Source organism: Mauremys mutica, chromosome 1 (genome assembly GCF_020497125.1).
Source record: "Mauremys mutica isolate MM-2020 ecotype Southern chromosome 1, ASM2049712v1, whole genome shotgun sequence".
NCBI classification, from domain to species: Eukaryota; Metazoa; Chordata; order Testudines; family Geoemydidae; genus Mauremys; species Mauremys mutica.
Genome location: NC_059072.1, coordinates 300,436,643 through 300,447,056, shown reverse-complemented (window position 1 = coordinate 300,447,056; position 10,414 = coordinate 300,436,643). Strand labels below are relative to the sequence as shown.

Genomic DNA, 10,414 nt, shown 5'->3' with positions numbered 1-10,414 from the left:
ACATTAGAAAGTAACACAAATTTTGTACTGCTCCAGAATTCATGAATTTTCATCCAATATTGTGAAATACTTTGATGTGTGTGGGGGACAGGGGAGAAGAGATATTGCAGCAAGATTTTTTCAGACATAGAAGTTGGTTGTTTAACAGAGATATAATGTGTGCCAATGTCATGGCTGGGTTAAAAAAGCAGATACCAGGGGAAAGCTGGGCCCTATTGAAGTCAGTTGGAGTTTTGTCATTGATGTCAAAAAGGCCGGGACTTGACCTGGAGTTTGCAGACACCAAAAGCATTATAAGCACAGACAGAAGAATTCAGACACGCTTTATTTTAAAAATTGTAAACTGGCCCTTCACGTGTACTCAGAGTGTGCACACAAACCCATTGCAAATCCTAGCTGACTTGCTTTTTGCCACCCAAATGAGAATAAAAGCTGTGGAAATGAATTTTCTCCAGGCCAGTAGCAGATTACAGTCATTATTATTAGTTGTATAAGCACTGACATCATGCTTGATACTGAATAAGAGCCAAATCAAAGATAGTTCCTTGTCCAAAGGATTCACAATCTGAAACAGAGACACAGTGCATCAAAACCACCGACACATTGCACAGAGGTTACCAAGCAGCCATCAGACAGCAAGGATTAGTGCTAGTAGACACTTTCCACATTTGGACTTTTTGGCACTTTAAATCGAAAATTTGATTTTTATATATATATATAAAAAAAATTTTGATGAAAATATTTCATTAAAAACATTTGGGTTTTTTTATTGTTGGAATTTTCTGACTTTCAGAGTTTTCAACACAACATTTTGTTAAAAATTTGATTTCATTGACAATTTTTGACCAGTCCTATTAATGAGATCCACTCTCTCTTCACTGTAGTGCTGTATTGAGTTTGAACGGATGACTAAGAGGCACTTACATACTACAAGTATAGGCTTATTCGATGGCAGGCTCTGTATAGTGTGAGTCATCCAGTCCTTATGCAAGTGCTGCTATTCCAGTAGCATTTGTGGACATTCACTGATCTGCACATCCCTATTTAGAGTAGAAGCACAAAAGACAAAAAACACATACAATAACTGTATAAACCTGTGTACGTGGCAAAAGTGCAGAGTGAGATTCTACAAATGGCAAAGAGAGAGAGTTTCTGAGTCTGACAAGTTACTACGAAGTTAACTCCCCCTCCATCACCGGTGTTTATATAACTATTTTCAAAGATGGCATTTTGAGCTTTATGTTGCATTAGTCAATGATGTGTTTTAGCTGAGAAACAACAGAATTCAAGTTCGGCTCAATTCAAACACACACAAAATATTTTACCATCTTTTGTTTTATCTCCCCTTTCAGAGACAGCATAAGAGAAATATGTTCCGAATGACAGTATCTCTGACAACGCGTGCTTTTTGTTCTTCTTTTTGTTCTTCTCTCTCTCTGAAAAGCCACGTGGTAAAGATTGCTGGAGCACATTCCTTACATAAATATGAACTACATACTATACACCTCCTAATGGGGTAGCAGGAACCTTTAGACTCTGTCCTAGTAAGGGGCTATGCTCCCGGAGTAGTCTGGAGAAGGAATTGTGATGGCCAGTCACTGTTCTTTCATGGTGTCTCTCTTGCTTCAGGGCAGGCAAAGAGTTAATGAAGTCCTTGAAAGGATGCAGCTTATTTCCCACCTTGTATCCTGCCAACTACTCTAACCAGTGAGTATAGGCCGGGGTGCAAGCAACTCTCTTCTCACTGCCTGTCCCTCTTTGCTGACTGAAGCGTAGGCCCTACTCTCTGCTGCAGATCCAACCGCAAAACCCCAGGTGGCTCAATCAGGGGGTGACTCACTGTTCAGCCGAGTAAGACAACAGTGCACCCTAGCCCCCAAGTAGGAAAGCCGAACAATGATTACATTAATTTATTGGGATAGGTCACACCTAGGCACCAAGACCTGGCTCTCCAGCTTCTCCAATAAGTGCCCTGCACAGAGGGTATGTCTGCACTGTGGCAGGGAACGCGCTTCCCAGCTTGGTAGACAGACATGGACTAGCTCTGCTCGAGCAAGTGTGCTAAAAATAGCAGTAGCTGGGGCTGCACTGGCAGCAGCTTGGTCTAGCCATCCAAATATGTACCAAGGGGGTCTGGGAGGGTTTGTACTCAGGAGCCTGAGCTGTTGCCTGTGCTACCTCTGGCTATGCTGCTATTACTTGAGTTAGTCTCGCTACCCAAGCTGGGAAGCATGCTCCCAGCTGCAGTGTAGATGTACCTAGATCAGGAGTCGGCAACCTCTGGCACACGGGTTGCCAGGGTAAGCACCCTGGCGGGCCAGGCCAGTTTGTTTACCTGCTGAGTCCGCAGGTTTGGCCGATCGCAGCACCCACTGGCTGCGGTTCGCTGTCCCAGGCCAATGGGAGTGGCGAGAAGCGGTGCGAGCGAGAGATGTGCTGGCCGCGGCTTCCCACTACCCCGCTTGGCCTGGGACAGTGAACCGCGGCCAGTGGGAGGCGGTTGGCTGAACCTGCCGATGCGGCAGGTAAACAAACTTACCCTGCTTACCCTGGAGAGCCATGTGCCAGAGGTTGCCGACCCCTGACCTAGATAAACAATAAGAGACAGACAAAGAGCATCACTGAGGGCTCCAAAGAGGAGGGAGCGTATTTGAAATCTCTTTTTCTATAACACAATTGTGGCACTGCACGCCATATTCCTCACAGTGATATTATTATGATATGATTATGACATAATTATGATGTATTTTATGCAAAATAAGTCATGTGAGATGTCATTGGAAAAGTTATGATTTGGTGAATATGATTATCCCATTTGTATGCATGTATCATTTTGTATCTGAAGTTATGAATATTGACTATGCATCTGAATTTCAAATGTAGTTACACCTGGGTAACACCCACTAGAACAGTTGCTTTCACTCTAGATAGTGGATGGGGAAGGGCCTATTCAGGGCAATGGGCCATTAGGAAAAAACAATAGGCCTTTGGAGAAGTATATCTCCCATCTGGTGAACCTTCCTGAAAATGCTACAGACAGCCTCCAAGTAATGGCTGCTATGACTCTACAAGGACATGTGGTGAGACCAGATGTCCCTGGACTACATCTTGGGGTATCAGTATTTTTCCACAGACTGGCCTGGGACCCAAGCTGGGACCCACCATATGCAAAAGCTATATAAGGCAGGCAGTGACATCATCTAGTGTTCTTCACTCCCCACACAAGAAGACTCTTGGAAACACCTGAGGAACAAAGACTGAACTGGAGGAAGTGCTGGACCCAGTTAAATGGATTTCTAGCCTGTGAATGAAACACCAGTGGATTCCAAGCTGTAAAGAAAGTGCAGTTTGCCCCTTAAAAATCTGCAGCCTGCTTGTATCATCTCTTAGGGTGAGAATTTACTATTCATATCCAATCTATTTAGTATATTAAGCTCAGTTTGAGTTTTTTTGTTTATTTGCTAGGTAATCTGCTTTGCTCTGTTTGCTATCACTTATAAATAAGGCTGTGAGTTTGTCACGGAGGTCACGGAAATCATGGGTGCTGTGACTTTCCGTGACCTCCATGACTTTTACAGCAGCCAGTGTGCCTGGCTCAGGGGCAGCTCAGGCAGCCCCTGTGCCAGTCGCATCAGCTGCTGTTGGGGCAGTCTTGGACCAGTGCGCTCCCTCCCCCAGCAGAATTTGGGTGTGAGAGGGGGCAGGGGGCTGGGGCATGGGACAGGTTGAGGTGGGCTCTGCACGATGCTTACCTGGGGGACTTCCCAGAAGCGAAGACATCCCCCTTGCTCAGCTCTTATGCAGAGGCGTGGCCAGCAGCTTTATGCACTGCCTCCATCTGTAGGCACTGCCCCCGCAGCTCCCATTGGCTGCAGTTGCCAGCCAATGGGAGCTGTGAAGCCAGCACTCTGGGCGCAGGCAGTACGCAGAGCTGAGTGAGGGGGATGTCACTGCTTCTAGGGAGCCACCTCACCCCGTCCCGTGCCCCAACCTTCTCCCCACTCCCTCACCCAAACTCTGCTGCTGCTGCGGGGGAGGTGCCAGGTAGGGATCCTGCTGGCCCTGCCAACCCCTCTCCTTCCCCAGCAACAGTGGGGGTCCTCGGCCACGCGCTGCTGCCCATCCCTCCTCCCCAGAACCTGGGCTGCCCTCCCCCAGAACCCGCCGCACCCCTAGAAAGCTCCCCCCAAGTTTTAGTCAGGTGTATATAGTAAAAGTTATGGACAGGTCACGGGCCGTGAATTTTTGTTTACTGCCCATGACTTTTACTAAAAATACCCAGGACTAAATCCCTTTGTGTCAGATAATGCTGTTGTAGTGCACAGAGATGAGATTTTGAAAGTGCAGCAGGTGCTCTGAAAATATAGCCCAATATTTAACTGCCTGCTTTCTGAGCGTCTGACCTGTAGGTGTTTTGAACTAAAACACTCTAATTTTAGGAATTTCAACTTATTTGTTTTTAACCTGAACTTTCTATTTCTTGACCTAGATCTGTAAGCACTTACATGGGTAACTTTACTGTGCGCAAAGATAAGCATCTACCTAAATGCTTATTTATAGACTTTTCTATGGTTGTCATCTCTGTAGTAGCTGAGCGTGTCACAAAGTGTCATGAATTGTCCTCACAAAACCTCAGTGAGATAGGGAAGTATTACTACCCCCATTTTACCTCTGGGGAAGCCAAGGTACAGAAGTTTAGTGACTAATATCACTTTCAATTTTTTTTAAATAGCTATGCATTTGAATAGTGTTATTTAAAATTAATTGACATGCATGGCATTTGCATGCTTAACTGTCCCTCAGAAAGTTTTTCTAGGTATATAAAGTAAGCAGTGTTCATAAGCATGGGTAATCCTCTATGGCTAGGAAAGTCTATTAGAGAACAGTTCCAAAGTTTGTTATGGGTGTGTTTGTGTGTGTGAGAGAGAAATGATGGGATTTATTCTAAGTGCAGCTCTAGCTTTTTTCTTTTTTCTTTTTATATCTGGCCCGCCAACTGTACTGGCAGAACAGAGAAGTTTCCAAAGGCTGCTGAAGCCAGTATGCAAAGCAGCAAAGATAATAAAGAAGCAACAAAGAGACGCACACGGTATATTTTCAGAGCAAGGTCATTGTTCATTAATATTGCTACAGAAAGCTTGACTCCACACAGTTTTCTTCAAGTTCAAGTTATCAAACTGCATGATACTCAGAGTCATTGTCCGCATATAGAGTAGCATGATTAGACTTTTGGCTGATAAAACTGGGATAGCTGGCTTAGTGTATGCTCAGCTTGGTGGCAGTTCTCTGTTTGGAAGTAACACAATAACTTTGGAATGCTATCTATGATCCATTCTAAAATGTCAGGGCGTGTTCTAGGCATGAATGGGCAGAACCTATTGATGAAGGGAGGAGGACAGAATGGGCACCCTGGCAGGGCAGCAGGGTGAGTGGGGGACATACAGAGTCCCTGGCATGAAGGAAGGGGTAGGGGGTAGTTGCAGGGGATGGGAGGGCAGCACCCAGGGAGTTTGTGGGGAGGGAATGGAGGGATGCACTCAGCTGACAGAAGCAACAAAATGTGCGACCCCCTAGTTTAGTAAACTGCAAATTTATGCTCTAAGGACCAAATTCTGACCCTGTATGTGCCCACCCACCTTCTAATTTGGCCCTAATTGTTACACATGATTGGTATGGATGGGAGATTCCCCTGTTCAGCATCACCAGTCAGAAGTCTCCTACTCTAGCCATAATGAGTTGAGATGGTCCACTTATAACCCTGCCACGATTTAGTGAGTCTAAATCTCTGAGCTTTCATTTCCATGATGGGAAGGGCCCTCTGAGTACCCAGAGCTCCCGTAGAGATGTGACGCAGGGTGTGAGAGAGCAGCACTTACAAACAGAGTATTAGGGAGCTGCTGCCTTCAGTGTCCAAGAGTGAAATGACACGGTCCAATGGACATGTGTTAGTTAAAACTCAGGGCCGGCTCTAAGTTTTTTGCTGCCCCAAGCAAAAAAATTTTTGGCTGCCCCCCGTCCCAGCCCTAGGCTCCCCCCCGCACCCCCCTGCCGCCCCAGCGCTGGGCAGCCCCCTTTCCCCCCACCAGTGCCCCTTCACACACCTCCTGCCACCCCAGCCCTGGGCTCTCCCCCCACACCTGCACCCTCCTTCTGCCGCAGCCCTGGGTCACTGGTAACTCACTCCCAGGGTGGGACATTCAGCAGGAATTTTGGATGTGCACAAAACACAGACAGGATTGGTTCCCATATGGTTACAGAGCTGCAGTAAAGTGGAACAATTTTCAGCTTGTGTGATTGGAGGATATCTGGATGCATATTATAAGACTGTCCTCCATAAATGAGGAAAAGTCGAGGTGCCTTTATTATTCTTTTGTTCCACTCTTTCTTTCTATGGGGAATTTGCCAATGCAATATCACTGTCTTCCTTTTAAACAAATACACAAACAAACAAAAAGGCAATGGCTGTTGAAAATAGCAATTCCAGTCCTAATAACCACTGGGAAGCATTTCTTGCTCAATTTTATCCTACTTTTTCTACAGCAAGTTACAGTGGATCAGTATATTTGATTTGGGAGAAATGAAGTAACAGCTGCCCAAACTGAGCTTAAGCACTCCTGAATTTTGAGGTGTTCAAATCTGGAAGGCAGGTACTGGGTGTGTGGGTGTGTGTGTGTGTGGTGAGGGGGGAGGGCTGTGGGCTCCGCGGGGGAGCACGGCAGCATGTATGCAGCAGCGTGTCTGGAGCTGCGCGGAGCCAGACACACTGGTCTGAGTGGCACGCTAAGGGGGCTGGGGGGTTGGAGAAGGTGTAGGAGGTTATGGGGGGGCAGTCAAGGGACAAGGAGCAGGGGTGGTTGGATGGGTCTGAGGTTTGGGGGGGGCAGTCAGGGGACAGGCAGTGGTTGGATAGGCATAGGAGTCCCAGGGGTTTGTCAGGGGACAGGTAGGGGATGGGCAGTGATGAGCTGCCAAAATCTTAGGAACCGGTTCCCTACTGGGTCTTCGGCGGCATGGCTCCGGCGGCTGAAGGACCCACCACCGAAGACCCGGTAGGGAACCGCCCAGTGAGTACACCCCCCACCCACGTCCTGCCCCCCCTCAGAAACCACAACCCATAACCCCCCTGCCCTGCTCCTTGTCCCCTGACCACTCCTTCCCAAGACCCCCAACCCTAACTCCCCCCCAGGACCCCACCCCCTGCCAAACTTGCCCCGCTCCCTGTCCCCTGACTGCCCCGATTCCATCCACCACCATCCCAACAGACCCCAGGAACTCCCACGCGGCGCCTACCCAACCCCCCCTCCCCATCCCCTGTCTGCCCCCTCAGAACCTCTGCCTGATCCAACCTCTCCTCCCCCGCCCCAGTCCCGGCCCTGGCCCTGGCCTCTTATCCCTGCCGGGGTCGGGGCCAGGGTCGGAGCCACGCCGTGCAGCCGGAGTTGGGGCCGGGGCCGGGCAGTGGCTGGAGCAGGGCCGGGCGGCGCCTGGAGTCCTCATCGCGCCCCACCCTGCCCCAGCTCACCTGCAGGAACGGCGCCGCCCAGCCCGGACCCGGCCAGGAACCGCGCCGCCCGGCCCAGACCCGGCCAGGAACCGCGCCGCCCGGCCCGGCCAGGACCCGGGCAGCCCAGACCCAGCCAGGAACCGCGCCGCCCGGCCGAACCGGGCCAGGAACCGCGCGGCCCGGACCCGGGCGGCCAGGAACCGCGCCGTGCCGCCCGGACCCGGGTGGCCCAGACCCGGGCAGGAACCGCGCCTCCTGGCCGGACCCGGGGAGGAGCCATGCTGCCCGGCCGAGGTCGCAGCTGGACCCTGGGGGCAGGAGCCGCACCGCCCGACCCCAGAGTCTCGCTACGACCTCCGGAGCGGCGCGCTGCCTGGAGCCCTCCTCCCGCTGGCACCCCCGCCCCCAGCTCACCTGGTGGAAGCGCTGCTTGCTTCTCAGCCCTCCCAGCTTCCCGCACGAACAGCTGATTCGCGGGAAGCTGGGGAGGGGGAGGAGACGCCGGAGGAGCTTCAGCAGAGGAGGCGGAGTGAGGTGAGTTGGGGCTGGGGGAAGGGTACACAGCTGCTAGAGCTTTAGTTAAATTTAAAAGCCCTTTTGGAACTAGTTGTCCCTCCAGGAACAACCGGTTCTAAAGGGGGCTTCTAAATTTAACAACCGGTTCGCGCGATCCGGTGCGAACCGGCTGCAGCTCACCACTGGGGATGGGGTCCTGGGGGGAAGTTGGGGACAAGGAGAAGGGAGGCTTAGATAGGGGGTGGGATCCTGGGGGGCAGTTAGGGGCAGGGGTCCTGGGAGTAGGCAATCAGGGGACAAGGAGCAGGGGCGCTTCAATAGGGGGTGGGGTCCTGGGGGGCAGTTATGGGCAGGGGTCCCAGGAGGGGGAAATCAGGGGACAAGGAGCAGGGGCGCTTCGATAGGGGGTGGGGTCCTGGGGGGCAGTTAGGGGCAGGGGTCCTGGGAGGGGGTGATCAGGGGACAGGGAGGGGGGGAGTTGGATGGGTTGGGGTTTCTGTGGGGGGCAGTCGGAGGGAGTGGATGGTGGCAGGGTGGGGCTTCCCTCCCCCTGGAGTGTCCTGTTTTTTGAATGTTAAAATATGGACTCCCTACCATTCACAGCACTCACAGCATGCTGCCGCATGAGGTCCCCCTCCTTCCTTCCCAGTTGGTAGTGGCCAAGGGAATGCTGGGAAATGTAGTTCTTTCCCTGCTCCAGGGCTGGCTGTATAGGCAGGGAGCTAACCAAGGAACTACAGCTCCCATGCTGCCCCTGCAAATGGGCTGCCCCAAGCAGGTGCTTGCTTTGCTGGTGCCTAGAGCCGCCCCTGTTAAAACTGGTCTAGGTGCCAGTTCTGCAGCCCTTTAATCAAACAGGCAGTTCATCTGAAGTGGAACTCTTCATGTGAGAAAGGGCTGCAGCGTCAAGCTCCATACGACTCAAATATCAGGATATTCATTTATTTTCTAAATGAAGGCCATATGGACTACATCAGTGGTTCCCAAACTTGTTCCGCTGCTTATGCAGGGAAAGCCCCAGGTGGGCCGGGCCGGTTTGTGTACCTGCCCCGTTCCCAGGTCCGGCTGACTGCGGCTCCCACTGGCCGTGGTTCGTTGCTCCAGGCAAATGGGAGCTGCTAGGAGCGACGGCCAGTACGTCCCTTGGCCCATGCTGCTTCCAACAGCTCCCATTGGCCTGGAGCAGTGAACCGCGATTGGCTGAACCTGCGGATGCGGCAGGTAAACAAACCGGCCCGGCCCTCCAGGGGCTTTCCTTGCACAAGCAGTGCAACAAGTTTGGGAACCACTGGACTAGATCTTTCGCACCGCGCAGTCATAACTGTAGTGCCCGTAGGATCCTGAGTGCAGGTCTAGATCCTCCTAGAGCTTCCTGGGGTGCAAAACACCTCAAAGCAGCTGGGAGAGGATGGGAGATGCACTTTAGTTCGGTGTTTGCAAGAGCTCTGTTATTATAAATTCTGTTCCCTGAGCTGAAATTTTACATGGTTTTAGCCAACGAGATAAACTAAACCCAGCAGTTTAACATAGAGTCAATATGGACATTGTAAATGCCAGGAGGGCCGACGGAAGATTTTGTGTGTTCTCAGTGTTTCCATCCTAATTCAAATACCGCTTCAAGTTGCAAGCAAAACATGCGTCGGTCCATTAATCTATAATGGAGATAAGCCTTTGGAGCTTTATGAAATATACAAATAGATACGTATAAAATAAAAAAGCAACACTTTGCACTTCTGCAGTGCCTTCCCACAGAGGCTCTCAAAACACTGTACCAACATTAAGGAGCAAAGTCTCAGAGCACCCCGGCCAGGTAGATAAATGTCATTAACCCTATTTTACAGGGGAGGAAACTGAGCCACAGAAAGAGTCCTGTGACTTGAGCCAAGTCACACAGGAAGGCCCTATCAGCTCTGGAAATGCAACCCAGATCTCCTCCTCTTCGGCCTGTGCTTCCACTATGAGGCCATCCTTATGTCCTCTTGCAGCCATACTGACATTTAAAATAATCAGCAGCTACTGTGTATCAAAAGTAAGTGTCTTTTTTTGAAATAAGTTTAATTTGCATAATCATGAGTAAATTGTCACTTGGATGCCTGTACCTCACTCCCAACTGAGTATAGGAGGTGTGGGAGGTGCTATGTAGCAAAGTATATAATACGGTAGGTTTTTTTTTTTAACATAAGGGTTGCATTTATAAATTTAGGCTCTGTGTTTCAAGTGCCATAGGGTTGTTTCTGTCCTATCAACTGCTCACACTGCAATAGGCTGCTTTTTTGCCCAATACATTCTAATTCCCCTTTATACTTCCTTCTGGCATAAGACATTTAATTGCTTCGATGATTTGGTCAGGTCACCTACTGCCTTACTGTTAATAATCCCAGGTGTCATATAATT

General features: G+C 50.2%; 1 long non-coding RNA gene across 1 annotated transcript; it reads right to left on the bottom strand.

The window, feature by feature from the left end:
• Window positions 1-741: 741 nt before the first annotated feature.
• On the bottom strand, window positions 742-8,663 carry LOC123368017. The gene is made up of 2 exons (XR_006578666.1): window positions 8,615-8,663; window positions 742-1,040 (listed from the first exon to the last, which is right to left on the bottom strand). It is a non-coding gene; the product is annotated as an uncharacterized LOC123368017 (long non-coding RNA).
• Between the last annotated feature and the right edge of the window lie 1,751 nt (window positions 8,664-10,414).